The sequence below is a fragment of the Aquarana catesbeiana genome, linkage group LG03 (genome assembly GCF_042186555.1).
Source record: "Aquarana catesbeiana isolate 2022-GZ linkage group LG03, ASM4218655v1, whole genome shotgun sequence".
NCBI lineage: Eukaryota > Metazoa > Chordata > Amphibia > Anura > Ranidae > Aquarana > Aquarana catesbeiana.
In genome coordinates, this window is record NC_133326.1 from 723,911,817 (window position 1) to 723,929,275 (window position 17,459).

A 17,459-nucleotide genomic window follows, 5' to 3' on the forward strand; every position below is an offset into this window, starting at 1 on the left:
TAGCATCACATGTTCTTTTATGTAATCTTTGATAATATAATGTATTTCTTGCTTCAAACACTACTTACCATCATTGCAATATAGTGTGAATGTCCCCTTTTTATCCTCACACATGCTGGATTTTTTTCCTGTTATTTTTTGTCATGCATGTATATTTTCCTTCAATAACCTTCCCAGCATGAAGTGATGGGAACATATCCACCTAGTCTACTCATTTGGAATGTATTTTGTTTGAGTGTATTTAGTGTGCTGCTAATGAGCAATTATCTAGATTTCACAAACCCCCCCCCCCCCCCCACCTAAACTCACTCCAAATAGTGTGCTGCTAATGAGCAATTATCTAGATTTCACAACCCCACCCCACCCCCACCTAAACTCACTCCAAATAGTTTGCTGCTAATGAGCAATTATCTAGATTTCACAACCCCACCCCCCCCCACCTAAACTCACTCCAAATAGTTTGCTGCTAATGAGCAATTATCTAGATTTCACAACCCCCCCACCCCCACCCTCGTTAAAATTTGCTGGAATGTTCTGTGGTGTTGATTTGTCTAAAGCAAATATATGTTGCACTTTGCAAAATGCATGTGCACTCTACAAGTGCATTTGTTCCAGTGCTTTAGTAAATGAGCAGAAGCTCTGCTGATTTCCATCATCAAATCATATGCAAGCCTCAAAGTGTTTTCATTAATTGCCCTTGCATGTGATTGTGTACTCCTTGCAACATGAATGCCTTTTTACATTACCTCATTTACTGTAAGCTGGTTAGCAACTGCACCTGCAGAGTGCGACAACTGCAGTCTTGTAGCCTTTTTAGTCCCTAAATTCCTGCGTGTCCTAAAAGTAATTTTTTTTTAGGGATTTCACAACCCCCTAAAATGTAATCAATGTTCCATCAGAGGGGGTGAGCAATCTGATAAGTGTGCCTTTCCATATTAGTTATTCCAGAACAATTAAATTATTGAATGTTATACTGATGCTGGGGAATAATGTTTTTAATTGTCTAATTTTCTTGCAATGTTAGCTTCCAAATTAATTGATTTTGGTTTTCTTGTTTGATTTCCCAGTTTCCTTCAACGCCACAGGAATGGCAGACTGTGGCATCCCATTTTGCCAGCCGTTGGGACTTTCCCAATTGTGGAGGGGCTATAGATGGGAAACATGTCCACATTGTGCCACCACCCCATTCGGGGTCATATTATTTTAATTATAAGGGGTTCCACAGTATTGTTTTAATGGCGGTGGTGTCGGCACACTATGATTTTTTATATGTGGACGTGGGGAAGAATGGCCGGATGTCGGATGGAGGAGTATTTGCCCAGACGGAGTTCTGCCAGCGTCTCCAGAGTGGTGGCCTGGGATTGCCACCTGATGAGGATAACGTGGAAGGACTCCCCTTTGTCTTCATTGCCGATGAAGCCTTCGCTCTCAGCAAGCACCTCATGAGGCCATTCCCCCAAAGAACCCTCACCCCGGAGAGGAGGGTTTTTAATTACCGGCTGGCCAGAGCTAGAAGAGTGGTTGAGAATGCGTTTGGAATTCTGGCCAGCCGGTTCCGCCTGTTTCAAACAGCCATTAATTTGGCGGAATACAAACTTAATTTTATCATTTTATCGTGCTGCATTCTGCACAACTTTTTAAATAAGCATGCTCCAAATTATATAGGCACAGTTGGGCCTGAGGCCGGACAAATAGAAGCCAACCTTACAGGCCTGGATACTGTCCGTACTGGCTTGGCCCCCCAAAGTGCCCGTCAAGTTAGACAGCAATATGTTAATTATTTTATGGGTAGGGGGGCCATTGCAATGGGCCAGGATATATAATTTTTGACAATAAAAAAAATTATTGATGAAATCTTGCATTATATTTATTGCTTGCCTTTCTTTTGGGCTGTCTCCTAGGTTATGGTCGAGCAGTTGTAGTGCCAACTGTATTGTAATTTTAAATGTCTAAATAAGCTCCATTGCCACTGTAAACAACTTTTTTACAATTATAACTAAAATGATACTGAGCCTTGAAATAACAAACCACACATTTATTTAATTCCTATAAGGAGATGTTTTTATTAATGGTTGTTATGCATTCAGTTCTGCATTTAGTATAAAATGTTCATAGACAAAAATAGAATGATATCTTAATAATGTAGCAAAATATAATTATATCTAAATATTTATACCTAATCCACAAAAAAATATTTTTGGCTTTTTGATTTTCACAAACAGGCTTTTTTTTTTGTTTTGGGAAAATCAAGTTTTGTTTTGTGTTTTTTTTTTTTTTTTTTTTTTCAAGCAATTTTTTTGTTTATGTTTTTTTTTTTTTTTAGCAAGTTATTTTTGTTTTTATTATTTTTTTTTAAGAAAGTTTGTATATTTTTTTTTTTGGTTTTTTAAAATCAAGTGTTTTTTATTTTTTTTGGTTTTTTAAAATCAAGTTTTTTATTTTTTTTGCTTTTTTAAAATCAAGTTTTTTATTTTTTATGGTTTTTTAAAATCAAGTTTTTTATTTTTTTTGGTTTTTTAAAATCAAGTTTTTAATTTTTTTTTGCTTTTTTAAAATCAAGTTTTTTATTTTTTATGGTTTTTTAAAATCAAGTTTTTTATTTTTTTTTTTGTTTTGTGTTTTTTTGAAAATCAATTTTTATTTTTTTGTGGATTTTTGAGGTATTTCCGAGAAACAGCCCTCCTTTTTTACATTAGGTTAAACAGCCATTTATGTTCTGGCAAAAAAAAAAAAGAGAAGGCCCAGAATGGGGTCAGCAAAACAGGAAATGAAGGACATGATTGATGTTTTGGGGTTTAAAAAAGGGCATTTAGATTCGACCCAAAACATCAATCATGTCCTTCATTTCCTGCTGCATACAATCCAGCCGATTCCGCATTTGATCGATCTCCCCATTCCAGGCCATGATTTGAGCAATTAGCCGTTGGGCACTGTCTGTGGTGAAATAGTCACTTGGACCTAAAGTGGAATGAAAAAAAAAATATGTTTAGAAATATGCACACATAAGTTTACCTTACCATAAAGCTGGTGTCTCAAACACTGACCTGGTGGGGTGCCCATGTCGCAAACTTCATGAACATCCTCGGGGGTGGCGCTGTTGCTTGACTCAAGCACAACCAGATCACCTAAAATAGAGTAGAAAAATTACATAAAATAAAAGGCAGCCATGCATAGATTACCGTAAGCTGGTGTGTCAGACACTCACCTGGTGGGGTGCCCATGTCGCCCACCTCTCCTTCCTCCACATCCTCAATGGGACTTGGGCTTATTTCCCAATCATTTTTTGCTTGGGGTGGACTGTCTTCTGGTTGTTGGCTGAGTGATTTTTCCCCTATGTGAAACAAAAAATTATTAATCTAATTAGCACACAGATATTTTAGTACATAGTAATTTTCCAACATTTGTAATGAAGTGGTTTGTGTAGAGTTCCTATTTTACCTCAATATTTAAAATTAGAAAGACATATCGGATAGATAGATATCAATATCTCAAAATATAGTTAATAATCTTTTGATCTCTCTCTATATCTGGAACAAAATCTCAAACTATCTAACTAAATGTAAAGCCAAAAAATTAAGATAACTTCAAATCTTCCAAAAGAATGTTTTACATTTCTATATCTATCTATCTACCTATCTCTATATTTCTCTCTCTCTCTCTATATATATTTCTCTCTCTCTCTCTCTCTCTCTCTCTCTATATATATATCTCTATATCTATATCTCAATAGATAGATATATATATATATATATATATATATATATATATATATATATATATATATATATATATATATATATATATATATATATCTCTCTCTCTCTCTCTCTCTCTCTCTCTCTCTCTCTCTCTCTCTCTCTAGTTATATATATATATATATATATATATATATATATATATATATATAGTTATATATATATATAGTTATATATTTATATATATATATATAGTTATATATATAGTTATATATATGTATATGTGTATATATATATATATATATATATATATATATATATATATATATATATATGTATATGTATATATATATATATGTATATATATATATGTGTGTATATATATATATGTGTGTATATATATATATATATATGTGTGTATATATATATATATATATATATATATATATATATATATATATATATATATATATATATATATATATATATATATGTATATGTATATATGTATATATATATATATATATATATATATGTATATATATATATATATATATATATATGTATATGTGTGTATGTATATATATATATATGTGTGTATGTATATATATATATATATATATATATATATATATATGTATGTATATATATATGTATGTATATATATATGTATGTATATATATATATATATATATATATATATATATACATGTATATATATATGTGTATATGTATATATAGATATATATCTATAGATATGTAACGAGGTTTCTTAAAAGATCGTTTAAAACGATGAAAACAAAAATCGGATAGGAAGGAAAAGCACATGGAGCAATATACAAGGTAATAAACACAAGAGAAAAACACGACAAGTACTTACTTTTTTTAAGAACTTTCCGGATACGTCGGTATTGATCCGGCTCCCTGAGTTTCAGGTCAGACCATCTTTTTCGCAGTTGATCTTTGGAGCGCTGGACCCCAAAAGATGCCTGCAAAGTCTCCACGACCTTCGCCATTATTTTGGCCTTGCGCAAATTTGGCCGTGCGTACGGCCCATAATTGCCATCATAGTCGTCTTTGTGAAGAATGGCCACCATCTCCACCATCTCTTTAAAACTCATATTAGAGGCCTTAAATCTAGGCCTCATAGATTTCGCTGACGTTCCTGCCTCCGGGCTGTCTCCACTACCTGAGGTCGTCAACATTTCAGGTGTCTCCGCCATTCTTTAACTCCACTACGCGCCGTAACAAAAAATGGGCGGAGAACATGAGTTAAAATCGAACGTCAGGGGCGGGCGACGCAGGCGGAGTTTCACACATGCGTAGTGTATAAAGAGGGGCCTTGCGCACGTGTCGTACGTACGTTCTGTGCGTCGAATTAGGGGGCGGAGAACATGAGTTAATTTCGAACGTCAGGGGCGGGCGACGCAGGCGGAGTTTCACACATGCGTAGTGTATGAAGAGGGCCCTTGCGCACGTGTCGTACGAACGTTCTGTGCGTAGGTGATAGTGGACCAGGACGTTACAAAACGAAGGTAATTTTAAATATATTTTTTTTGGGTTTTATGGTCATGACTTTGTAGCAAGCGGCCTATATGGCTTGATAGATTGATGAGGCCTACATAGGGAGAAGATGATGAGGGGTTAGCCGAAACCTATAATAAAAGTGTTTTTTGTCTTGTGACTTCATCTTTTCCAGATATAATGAATCCCCTATTTAAGGATCCAGAGTTCCTTACATCTTTTATTTCCAAATATCGAGAGATGAGGAATTTGTGGGAGGTGAAACACCCTCAGTATTATGCTAAGCATGTGAGGAAGTCAACGCTGGAGAGACTTCTGGCCTTTGTCCAGGCGACCATCCCGGAAGCAACAATGGAGACATTGCTCAAGAAAATTGGGGGCTTGAGGAACATGTATAAGAGGGAGCATAAGAAGATCCAGGAATCAAGGAGATCAGGAGCATCAGCAGATGATGTTTATGTACCCAGGCTGTGGTACTATAATCAACTACGTTTTCTGGATGACCAGAATGAAGCCAGGCCATCACTTTCAACCCTTCCCTCCACCCTTCCCTCCACCCCAGCAGAGGCTGATGAGGAGCAAGCTGGGTCTTCCATCCTGGATGAACCAGATATGACCATCTGGAGTCAGGTAAATTATTTTAACAAATATTTACTGTACTAATATTAATGATGTTAACTGGATGTTATAATTGTCTAAAATAATTTGGCACTCAAAATTGGGTATACATATCAATTGACAGTAGTGGCTAAATATGTTTGGCACCTGCTTGAAATAATTAGGGTGTCTGATTAGACTCTTTTATTAAAGAGAAGTATTCACATTGAATTTGCTATTCATGAGAAGCAAACTGTGTGTCATTGATGAACCCCAAAAAATATACTCAAACTATTGTCCTTTTTTTATACACAGGATGAGTCCATCCAGGAGGAATGTGGGGAAAGTGGCAGGCAGGAGGAGACCGGGCCCATGGACAGCCTGGAGGAGGCCGGATTCACCATCATCCTGGAGGAGGCTGGGCCCAGTGTCAGGCAGGAGGTGGCTGCTCCCAGTGAGGTGGCTGCTCCCAGTGAGGTGGCTGGGCCAAGTGAGGTGGCTGGGCCAAGTGAGGTGGCTGGGCCCAGTAGGAGCCTGACCGAATCCCAAGTGCCTCCCCTCCACCTTCCCAAAAAAAGGGCCAGGAAGGGGATGGTCACACAGGACGCATCCCTGCGCCTCATGCAAGAGGCCACCCGTTTTTTAAGGAGCCCCCCCGAAGCGGAAGAATCCTATGGCTGCTACTTAGCCAGCAGGCTTCTTCAGATGAATAGGGAGCAGCGCCTCATTTGTGAGCGCCTATTTGGGGAAACAATCCATAAGGGGCTGCAGGGCACGCTAACACAAAACACCCAACTACATGAGGCAGCCCCCCCTCCTCCTCCTCCTCCTCCTCCTCCTCCTCCTGCCACAACTGAAACACCAGAGCCACAGCCTCAAAAGAAGGCTACAGGGAAGGCTGCAGGGCAGCGTGGAGGAAAGGCTGCAGGGAAGAGAAGAAAATGATGACCTGGGTTCAGTCTGGTCTGACAGAAGACGCAGGCTGTTGTAGGACCACAGTCTGGGGACATCTAGATCATCTGCTGGTGCTGTTGATCTCTGGGATTCTTGGACCAGATTGTGCTCCCTCTTATATGGACTCCTCAAGATCCCAATTTTCTGGTACACCGACTTTTTCCAGCGTTGACTTCCTCTTTATTTTATTTTGACCATGAATAAATGGATATTTTTTGAGTTTAGCAAAAGACTTTATGTGTTTTCTTTGAAATCATTGATTTTACACACAATGTTAAATTAACAAGGGACAACAATCTCATTGAGTTTGAAAAAAAACACACCAAAAATACATTACTAATGTTAATAATGTTCAAGTGGTGAGTCTTGAAAATCAAAAAAATTACGTAACCAAAAACGGTGCTTTGGGTTAACTTTATCTAAAAACTAAAAAATAAACACTATAAAAAAAAAAAATAATAATGGGTTCTTTGTGTTAACTTTACAAACCTAAAAAAAAAAAAAAAAAAAAAAAAAAGGGGGAAAAAGTATTATTAGTATGGAAACATTGTTTTAAAAAGGCATACTATATCATTCATGAGATCAAAGAGAAAAAGAATCCAGAAATCAGTTTGGGAGAACTCTGATTATGAACAGCAAAACACCTTCGTTCTTTAGAGCCTTCGTAAAGAAGAAATAAAATGCGCTGCATTGAACGATCACAGATTTTGCAGCGTGATGAATGTGCTACCTACAATACGAACACTAGTTTTACTAGACCGAGTGCTTCCGTTTAGTTTTTGCTTATGAGCATGCGTCGTTTTTTTGTCCGTCGGACTAGCATACAGACGAGCGGACTTCGGGGTCCGTCGTACTTACGACGTAAAGATTTGAAGCATGCTTCAAATCTAAAGTCCGTCGGATTTTAGGCTAAAAAAGTCCGTTGAAAGTCCGGAGAAGCCCACACACGATCGGATTACCAGCCAGCTTTAGTCCGTCAGCGTCCGTTGGACTTTTGTAGACGAAAAGTCCGACCGTGTGTACGCGGCATAACACTACTATTACTTCTAAACTTCTCAGTCTAACATCATCGCTTGACCTGAAGCAATGGATACAGGCTCCTACCCACTCCAATGGCAACACCCTTGACCTTGCCTTCTCCAATCTGTGCACTCCGTGCAACCTTTCCAACAATCCACTCCCACTCTCTGATCACCACCTTATTAGTTTTGCTCTCTCCTTGTCTTCCACCTCTTCTCCCTCCAACCGCCTAACAGTTACACGCAGAAACCTTCGCCACCTCAACCCTTCTCTTCTCTACTCTGCTACTGATCACCTCTATGACAAAATCTCCCCCCTGTCCTGCCCCAACCTAGCTACTTTCATCTACAACAGCTCACTGTCTTCCTCCCTAGACAAGCTGGCCCCACTCACTACACGCAGAATTAGGCCCCGACTGCTACAACCCTGGCAAACAGATGACACCAGAAGTCTCAGAAAACGTAGCCGCGCTCTTGAGCGCCTGTGGCATAAGACTAAGACCCAGGAAGACTTCACACAATATAAATCTGCCCTCCTAAAATACTACTCCTGCCTTCACACTGCCAAACAGACCTACTTTATCACACTCATCAACACCTTCTCATCCAGTCCACGTCAACTCTTCTCTACCTTCAACACTCTACTCTGTCCTCCACTGCCTCCACCCACCAACTCACTCACTGCCCAGGAGATTGCCAATCACTTCAAAACTAAGATTGATACAATTCATGAGGAGATCGCCAATGCACAAAAACCTCCCCCATGCAACACCCCATGTCCACAGATACAATCATTTCTTCCCTCATTCAACCCTGCTACTACTACTGAGGTTGCTAAACTTTTATCTAGCACTCATCTAACCACTTGCCCCCTGGATCCTGTTCCCTTGCAAATGCTACGCTCACCCTCTGACTCGATTCTACGCTCTCTAACTCACATTTTCAACCTCTCCCTCTCTTGTGGCATCTTCCCAAACTCTCTAAAACATGTGCTAGTCACCCCCATACTAAAAAAGCCCTCACTGGATCCCACCAATCTCAACAACTTACGTCCCATCTCCTTACTCTCCTTCTCCTCCAAACTTCTTGAAAGACTGGTCTACAACCGATTAAGCGACCATCTGACCATGAATAAACTTCTTGATCCCCTTCAGTCAGGTTTTCGCCCTCAACACTCCACCAAAACTGCTCTCCTTAAACTCTCAAATGACCAACTAATGGCTAAAGCCAATGGACACTATTCTGTACTACTTCTCCTGGATCTCTCTGCTGCCTTTGACACAGTGGACCACCCCCTCCTCCTCAAAAAACTCCACTCCTTTGGTCTCCGTGACTGTACTCTTCGCTGGTTCTCATCCTACCTATCCCACCGCTCCTTCAGTGTCACTTACAACTCTACTTCCTCCTCTCCTCTTCCTTTTTCCGTTGGGGTCCCCCAAGGTTCTGTTCTCGGACCTCTCCTTTTCTCAATCTACACCACCTCCTTGGGTCAGTTGATTGCCTCCCACGGCTTTAAATATCATCTCTACGCTGATGACACCCAAATCTATCTCTCCACCCCCCAGCTCTCTCCATCTGTCTCCTCACGCATTACCAACTTACTAGCAGACATATCAGCCTGGATGTCACATCACTTTCTCAAACTCAACCTATCCAAAACCGAGCTCATGATATTTCCTCCCTCAGGTGCCACTTCCCCTGATCTCCCTGTCAAGATCAACGGCTCAACTATCAACCCATCTCCCCACGCCAAGGTCCTAGGTGTAATCCTGGACTCTGAACTAACCTTTCGACCCCACATTCTATCACTATCCAAAGCTTGCCGCCTCTGTCTTCGCAACATCTCCAAGATACGCCCCTTCCTAACCAATGACACCACAAAGCTTCTAATCCACTCCCTGGTCATCTCCCGCCTTGACTACTGCAACTCCCTCCTCATTGGTTTACCGCTAAATAGGCTATCCCCACTTCAGTCCATCATGAACGCTGCGGCCAGGCTCATCCACCACACAAACCGCTCAGCGTCTGCTACACCCCTCTGCCAATCCCTCCATTGGCTGCCACTCAGTCACTGAATTACATTCAAGATACTAACTATAACTTACAAAGCCATCCACAACCTGGCCCCTAGCTACATCTCTAACCTAGTCACAAAATACCAACCTAATCGTTCTCTTCGCTCCTCCCAAGACCTCCTGCTCTCAAACTCCCTTGTCACCTCATCCCATGCTCGCCTTCAGGACTTCTCCAGAGCCTCCCCCATCCTCTGGAATGCTCTTCCCCAATTCGTCCGATTTTCTCCTACTTTATTCACTTTCAGACGATCCCTGAAAACTCATCTCTTCAGAGAAGCCTATCTGGCCCCCACCTAACAACTGTACATTTATCTTCTCAATCAGCACATCACCCACAGTTATTACCTCTTGTATCTCTTGACCTTCCCTCTTAGATTGTAAGCTCTAAGGAGCAGGGCCCTCTGATTCCTACTGTATCAAATTGTATTGTATTTGTACTGTCTACCCTCAAGTTGTAAAGCGCTACGTAAACTGTTGGCGCTATATAAATACTGTATAATAATAAAAAATAATAATAACACCGTTAAAGTCTATGGGACACGAACATGAATAATCAAAAGTGCTAATTTTAAAGGCTTATATGCAAGTTATTGTCATAAAAAGTGTTTGGGGACCTGGGTCCTGCCCCAGGGGACATGGATCAATGCAAAAAAAAGTTTTAAAAACATCCGTTTTTTCAGGAGCAGTAATTTTAATAATGCTTAAAGTCAAACAATAAAAGTGTAATATCCCTTTAAATTTCGTAGCTGGGGGGTGTCTATAGTATGCCTGTAAAGGGGCGCATGTTTCCCATGTTTATAACAGTCTGACAGCAAAATGACATTTCAAAGGAAGAAAAGTCATTTAAAACTACTCGTGGCTATTGCATTGCCGGTCCGACAATACACATAAAAGTTCATTGATAAAAACGGCATGGGAATTCCCCACAGGGGAACCCCGAACCAAAATTAAAAAAAAAAAGACGTGGGGGTCCCCTAAATTCCATACCAGACCCTTCAGGTCTGGTATGGATTTTAAGGGGAACCCCGCGCCAAAATTACAAAAAAAAACGGCGTGGGGTCCCCCCAAAAATCCATACCAGACCCCTATCTGAGCATGCAACCTGGCAGGCCGCAGGAAAAGAGGGGGGACGAGAGAGCGCCCCCCCTCCTGAACTGTACCAGGCCACATGCCCTCAACATTGGGAGGGTGCTTTGGGGTAGCCCCCAAAACACCTTGTCCCCATGTTGATGAGGACAAGGGCCTCATCCCCACAACCCTGGCCGGTGGTTGTGGGGGTCTGCGAGCGGGGGGGCTTATCGGAATCTGGAAGCCCCCTTTAACAAGGGGACCCTCAGATCCCGGCCCCCCCTGTGTGAAATGGTAAGGGGGTATTTTGTACCCCTTCCATTTCACTAAAAAAACTGTCAGAAATGTTAAAAATGACAAGAGACAGTTTTTGACAATTCCTTTATTTAAATGCTTCTTCTTTCGTCTTTCTTCTATCTTCCTTCATCTTCTTCTTCTTCTGGTTCTTCTGGCTCTTCTGGTTCTTCCTCCGGTGTTCTCGTCCAGCATCTCCTCCGCGGCGTCTTCTATCTTCTTCTCCTCCGGCCGCTCTGCAGCCATGGCATGGGGGGAGGCTCCCGCTCTTCTCTTCATCTTCTTCTCTTCTTCATCTTGTTCTCTTGTTCTCTTCTTCATCTTCTTCTCCGGGCCGCTCCGCATCCATGCTGGCATGGTGGGAGGCTCCCGCTGTGTGACGCGTCTTCTGACGTTTCTTAAATAATGGGGGGCAGGGCCACCCAGTGACCCCGCCCCCTCTGACGCACGGGACATGACGGGACTTCCCTGTGGCATTCTCCGTGATGTCACAGGGAAGTCCCGTCAAGTCACCGTGCGTCAGAGGGGGGCGGTGTCACCGGGTGGCCCCGAACCCCGTTATTTAAGAACCGTCAGAAGAGGAGATGCGTCACACAGCAGGAGCCTCCCACCATGCCAGCATGGATGCGGAGCGGCCCGGAGAAGAAGATGAAGAAGAGAAAAAGATGAAGAAGAGAAGAAGATTAACTTTTTTTTGCATTGATCCATGTCCCCTTGGGCAGGACCCAGGTCCCCAAACACTTTTTATGACAATAACTTGCATATAAGCCTTTAAAATTAGCACTTTTGATTTCTCCCATAGACTTTTAAAGGGTGTTCCGCGGCTTTCGAATTTGCCGCGAACACCCCAAATTGTTCGCTGTTCGGCGAACTTGCGAACAGCCGATGTTTGAGTCGAACATGAGTTCGACTCGAACATGAGTTCGAGTCGAACTCGAAGCTTATCCCTACAGGCAACAACTTGTTCCCCTCTGCAGGATGCAACAGGGATGGTAGGGGATAGAGAGAGGTTGCTCCCTACTTTGGGCAACCGTTCAGTTCTCAACAAGCTGTCCGCAGACAAATCAGCAATCTGGACACTTGTGTAGGTGGAATTGTGTTACATTATTGCTCACCTGTAGAACTTTGGATCAGGGACCTGGATCATCTTTCCATTCGATCTCCACATGTCAGAAGACCATTCCTGGTCCCTTTGTCCAGCTTTATTCATGACCACTCTGTCTTTATAAACAGAGCAGCCTAAACTCCAAGTACCGGTAGCTTTGATGTCGAGGAACTTCTTCCAGTATGCTGCATAACTTGATATCTGACAGGGCTTTGGGACACTCAGGAATTTCCCAGACTTCTTCCTCACATCATCTCGTCCTCCTCTACTCAGTCTTATCCATAATGCGCATGAGGGTACTCAAACTCATACTCCATGGCCACTTTTTTTTTCTGGATGATTCTTTGGAACTGAGAGAATCGAGGCAACTCCTCCTTGATTCCCCTCCCAGGTAGCACACAAGCATCTGGAGCTTTCCTTATCAGATCCTCATGTGCGACATTCTGGTCCACCGTTTGTGTAAAAGTACTTGAGGGGGAAAGTCCAGCCTGCACTCTCCATATGTCTCATTAAGGCACAGTTTTTCTGCACTCTCCAAGATTTGAACTATATGTTCTGTCTCATCCTGCAAGTCAGGGTCAAATGCGGACACTTGCACAAATTGTCTGCTCTCCTTGGAATCCCCCCAAGTCCACTTTTCAGCCTCACCTTTTCAGACCCACCTCTTCCTCCTCCAACAAGGAGTTTGTGTCAAATTTAGGGGACCCAGGGTCTGTCTTCTCACCACCCTCACCCCTAGATGGCTCACCTGCTAAGACAGTGGGGTCTGGCTCCTTCCGTACAGGGGTGGCTGGATGAATCATTGCTTCTGGCTTCTCTAGCAGCTCTCCTTGGCATGATGCTTCTTCACCATGAGAGGCAGCATCAGTGCCCTTTCTCCTGGACTGATGGCAGTCATGGTCCCCCAACCGGGGTCGCAAGTGAACCCTCCAGACAGTGATCCTTGTCCTGTGTCTGGGGTTACCTTTTCCTGCTGTATATTGCTGGAGCTACCGTATGCTCCATATCCCTGTCCAGTAATTGGGAGTGGTTCCAAAATCTCTGAGTAGAACCAGGAAATCAGATTGACTTTGTAAGTCATTGGTGGCAGATTTCTGGGTGTCAACTCCAGAAGGGGCTTCTGGCAGTGTCCGCAGTGAGCCCGAGCTTTCATTACCACTGTCAGTTTTAGGCAGTTCACACAGATGAGGCAAAGGTGCTCTGCCTTGCCAATCATGTCCAATGCAAATCCACCCTTAGGAATGAGCCAAAGACCAGCATCCACTAGGTGCTCTGCTCGTTCAGCCATCCAAGATTAACTGCACCACCACTGCAGGACTCCTCTTTGCCATCTCTTCTTGTTAGGCAAAAAAACTTTTATGAGCCACTATGTTACTGCTCCTCATATGTGTTTCTCCTCCAGCTGCACCTGGAAATGACGTAGTGGCTTCTTCTGCCTTTTCCAGTTGGCCAGTGCACTGGTGGTGACCCTGCCCCTTCTCTCTCACTTGTTCGATGCTCAGCGGCAACATTGCCTCTCTGTACAGAACCTGCTGGCACCCACTCTCCCACACCCCACTGGGTGTTAGATAAACCAGATTCCCAGCACCAGAAAACAAGTGCAGACTTATGTTCATATCCATGTGCGTGTGCATTGCACACATGCTAATACTTCTAGGCAAGGAGGCAAAAGATGTGCTATTCCATTTTGTGCCTGCACTCACACACGTACACGGGCATGTACGCAAAAAAAAAAATAGCGTGTACACTTGGTGCTCAGTTGCCTATTTAAACTGGCCTGTTACCAGACATGTGCAATTTGTTTAGTTCCAAATTTGTTTTTTAACGAATTTTAACAAATTTGTTAATTACGAAATCTCTGAATTTCTGAGTTTTTCAGTTTCTGAAATTTCGAATTTCCGAATTTCAAATTTTCAAATTTCTGAATTTTGATTTTTTGAATTTTCAAAGTTCCGAATTTTCAAATTTCCAAATTTTCGAATTTTCGAATTTCCAAAAATTTGAAATTTCGTAAATTCGGAATTTGGAAATTCGAAGTTTTGGAAATTAGAAAGTTCTAAATTTCAGAAAATCGAAAATTTTGGAATTGCAAAATTTGGAAATTTGAAAATTCGAAAATTCAAAATTTTGGAAATTCTGAAGTTCAGGAAGTTCTAAATTTTGGAGATTTGGGAATTCGAAAATTCTAAATTAGGAAATTCGGAAATTTGAAACTTCGCAAATTTGGAAATTCAAAAATTTGGAAATTTGAAAACCTGAAAATAAGAATGAAAATCTGAAAATTCAAAAGAATGAAAATCCAAAAATTTGAAAACCCGAAAAGCTGAAATAATAACTAACTAATAATAACTATTAAATTATAGGTATTGGAAATTCAAATTTGGCTGTTAGTGAACCTAACGAGTACGAATTTATCCGAAGTTACGAATTATCTGAAATAACAAATGCCCTATCTAAACGAGTGGAACGTAATTATCTAATAATAATAAATAACAACAATAATAAAACCTCTTTATTATTATTATTTATTATTAGTTAGTTCCATTCCATTTGTTTAGATGCGGCATTCGTTATTTTTGATAATTCATAACTTCAGATAAATTTGTATTCGTTACGTTCAAAAACAGCCAAATTTGAAAGGAAATTCCAATACCTATAATTTAATAGTTAGTTGCTATTAGTTAGTTATTATTTTGAACTTTACTGATTTCTTTCTTTTTTTTAGATTTTCGACTTTTCGTATTTTCTAATTTTTTAATTTCTGAATTTTCAAATTCCAAAAATTCCAAAATTTGGAATTCGGAAATTTGAAATTGGAAATTCGAAAATATGGATTTTCGAATTTCTGAAAAAAGCAAAAAAACAAATAAAACGAAAATTAACACATTTTTTGTCAGTGCACATTGTTCTGTCCACCAAATATTTTTGCTGATTATTTATACCTGTGTTGTTAAAATTACATGTAATGTTTGTAATTTACATAAGACAATCATATGTGGAGTGCATGCTCCATCTAGCGTTCCTTTATGGTATTGCTGCAGTTCTGTTTATTTGATTTACTGTATGTGTAGTTGAGGAAGTTGTTAGTAAGCAGGGAATTCTGGGTAGGAAGTGAAGCAGGCAACATTCTTTGAGAAGATACTCAGGAAGAAAAACATGTATTTCTCAATCTATCGCCATCACCCCTTAGAGAACTTAAAAAGTATGTTTTTACTATCACATCTTGTATTGTATATCGTTGTTTCTGCAATGTATGCTGTATTGTATGCAATATTGTACTTATTGAGGTCTATTTCTGTTATTTTGTAGTTTCACCTGGTTTGTTCTTCAGAGAGTTCTTTGCCATGAGGTGCCATGCTGAACTTCCAGTGACCAGTATGAGAGAGTGAGAGCGATAACACCAAATTTAACACACCTGCTTCCAATTCATACCTGAGACCTTGTAACACTAACGAGTCACATGATCCTGGGGAGGGAAAATGGCTAATTGGGCCCAATTTGGACATTTTCATTTAGGGGTGTACTCACTTTTGTTGCCAGCGGTTTAGACATTAATGGCTGTGTGTTGAGTTATTTTGAGGGGACAGCAAATTTACACTGTTATACAAGCTGTACACTCACTACTTTACATTGTAGCAAAGTGTCATTTCTTCAGTGTTGTCACATGAAAAGATAGAATAAAATATTTACAAAAATGTGAGGGGTGTACTCACTTTTGTGAGATACTGTATCTGCCCTTGAGACAGAACAGTGAAATTTTTAAGCTGACCTCTGAAGGAAGAAAAGCTGACTTCGGAAGTCTGTACAGCCCGGGGCTACGCAGTATCCATACAGTCAGAAGCCTTAAAGATACAGGCCTTTGGCAGGCTAAGCAAGTAGCCACGCTACACAGAGACGCGCTCTGTCAAGCCACATTGACACTAGAGCGGTCTCTATACAGCAGGACAGCTTCTTCCCGCAGCCATGTCTCACAGTGGGACATCTTCCTACAAAACACAATCACGAACAAGCTCATCTAGGTCATCTGTCGCAAATGCAGCAGGTATCGCCCGTTTGAAAGCCGAAGCAGCAAAAGCCAGGGCCGCATTCGCAGACCAAGAGTTGCAGATGAAAAAAGAAAAGGCCCACCTTGATGCAGAAAAGGTGAGACAGGAACAAGAGAGAGAGAAGGAAAGAGTACGCTTGAAGCAAGAAAGAGAATGCATGGAACAAGAGAGAGAGAAGGAAAGAATATGCCTGGAGGAAGAGCTAGCCCAGCAGGAAGCATCTCTGAAGTTGCAGCAAGCTATCTTAGAAGCTAACATGGAGAAGCTGGCCAATCACAGCGCCGTCTGAACAGAGAGCCGTAATTGGCCAAAGCCAAGGAGGCTTTGGTCAATTATGGCTCAGGGGATTTAGTACACGCCCCACACTATATAAGGCCGCCTGCACGGCGGCCCTGTGTAGTGTGTGTTCCGGCGTTCATTGAGAGAGAGAGAGACAGACAGTGACATTTGATTTGAGTTAGCTAGATTAGGCAGAACAGTCAGTCAGTTAGCTGCACTTACAGTGTATTGTGTATATATATGCATCCCAGGTGTTGCATATATGTATATATATATATATATATATATATATATACACACACTGTATTCAGTTTAGCTAGATCCGTTCCTGTTATCTTCCTACTGACAGGCAGGCTTGTCTTGTTACAGTATTTACAGCTACCTGAAGAAAATTACTGGTGTTCTTTTGATCCTATTAGAACCATAGTCAGGCAGCTTGACTATTTACAGTTAGTGCAGTGCGTCCTGCTCACAGTGTTCAGCTAAACCTACAAGTTAGTGGGGTGCGTCCTGCTCACAGTGTTCAGCTAAACCTACAAGTTAGTGGGGTGCGTCCTGCTCACAGTGCTCAGCTAGATCCGTTCCTGTTATCTTCTTACTGACAGGCAGGCTTGTCTTGTGACAGTATTTACAGCTACCTGAAAAAAATTGCTGGTGTTCATTTGATCCTATTAGTACCACAGTCAGGCAGCTAGACTATTTACAGTTAGTGGGGGGCGTCCTGCTCACAGTGTTCAGCTAAACCTACAAATTAGTGAGGTGTGTCCTGCTCACAGTGTTCAGCTAAACCTACAAGTTAGTGT

General features: G+C 41.2%; 1 protein-coding gene across 1 annotated transcript in view; it reads left to right on the plus strand.

Moving 5' to 3' along the window:
* Nucleotides 1-17,459, plus strand: part of LOC141134377 (C-type lectin domain family 10 member A-like) — a 149,782-nt gene that overhangs the window by 50,186 nt on the left and 82,137 nt on the right. The window lies entirely within an intron of this gene.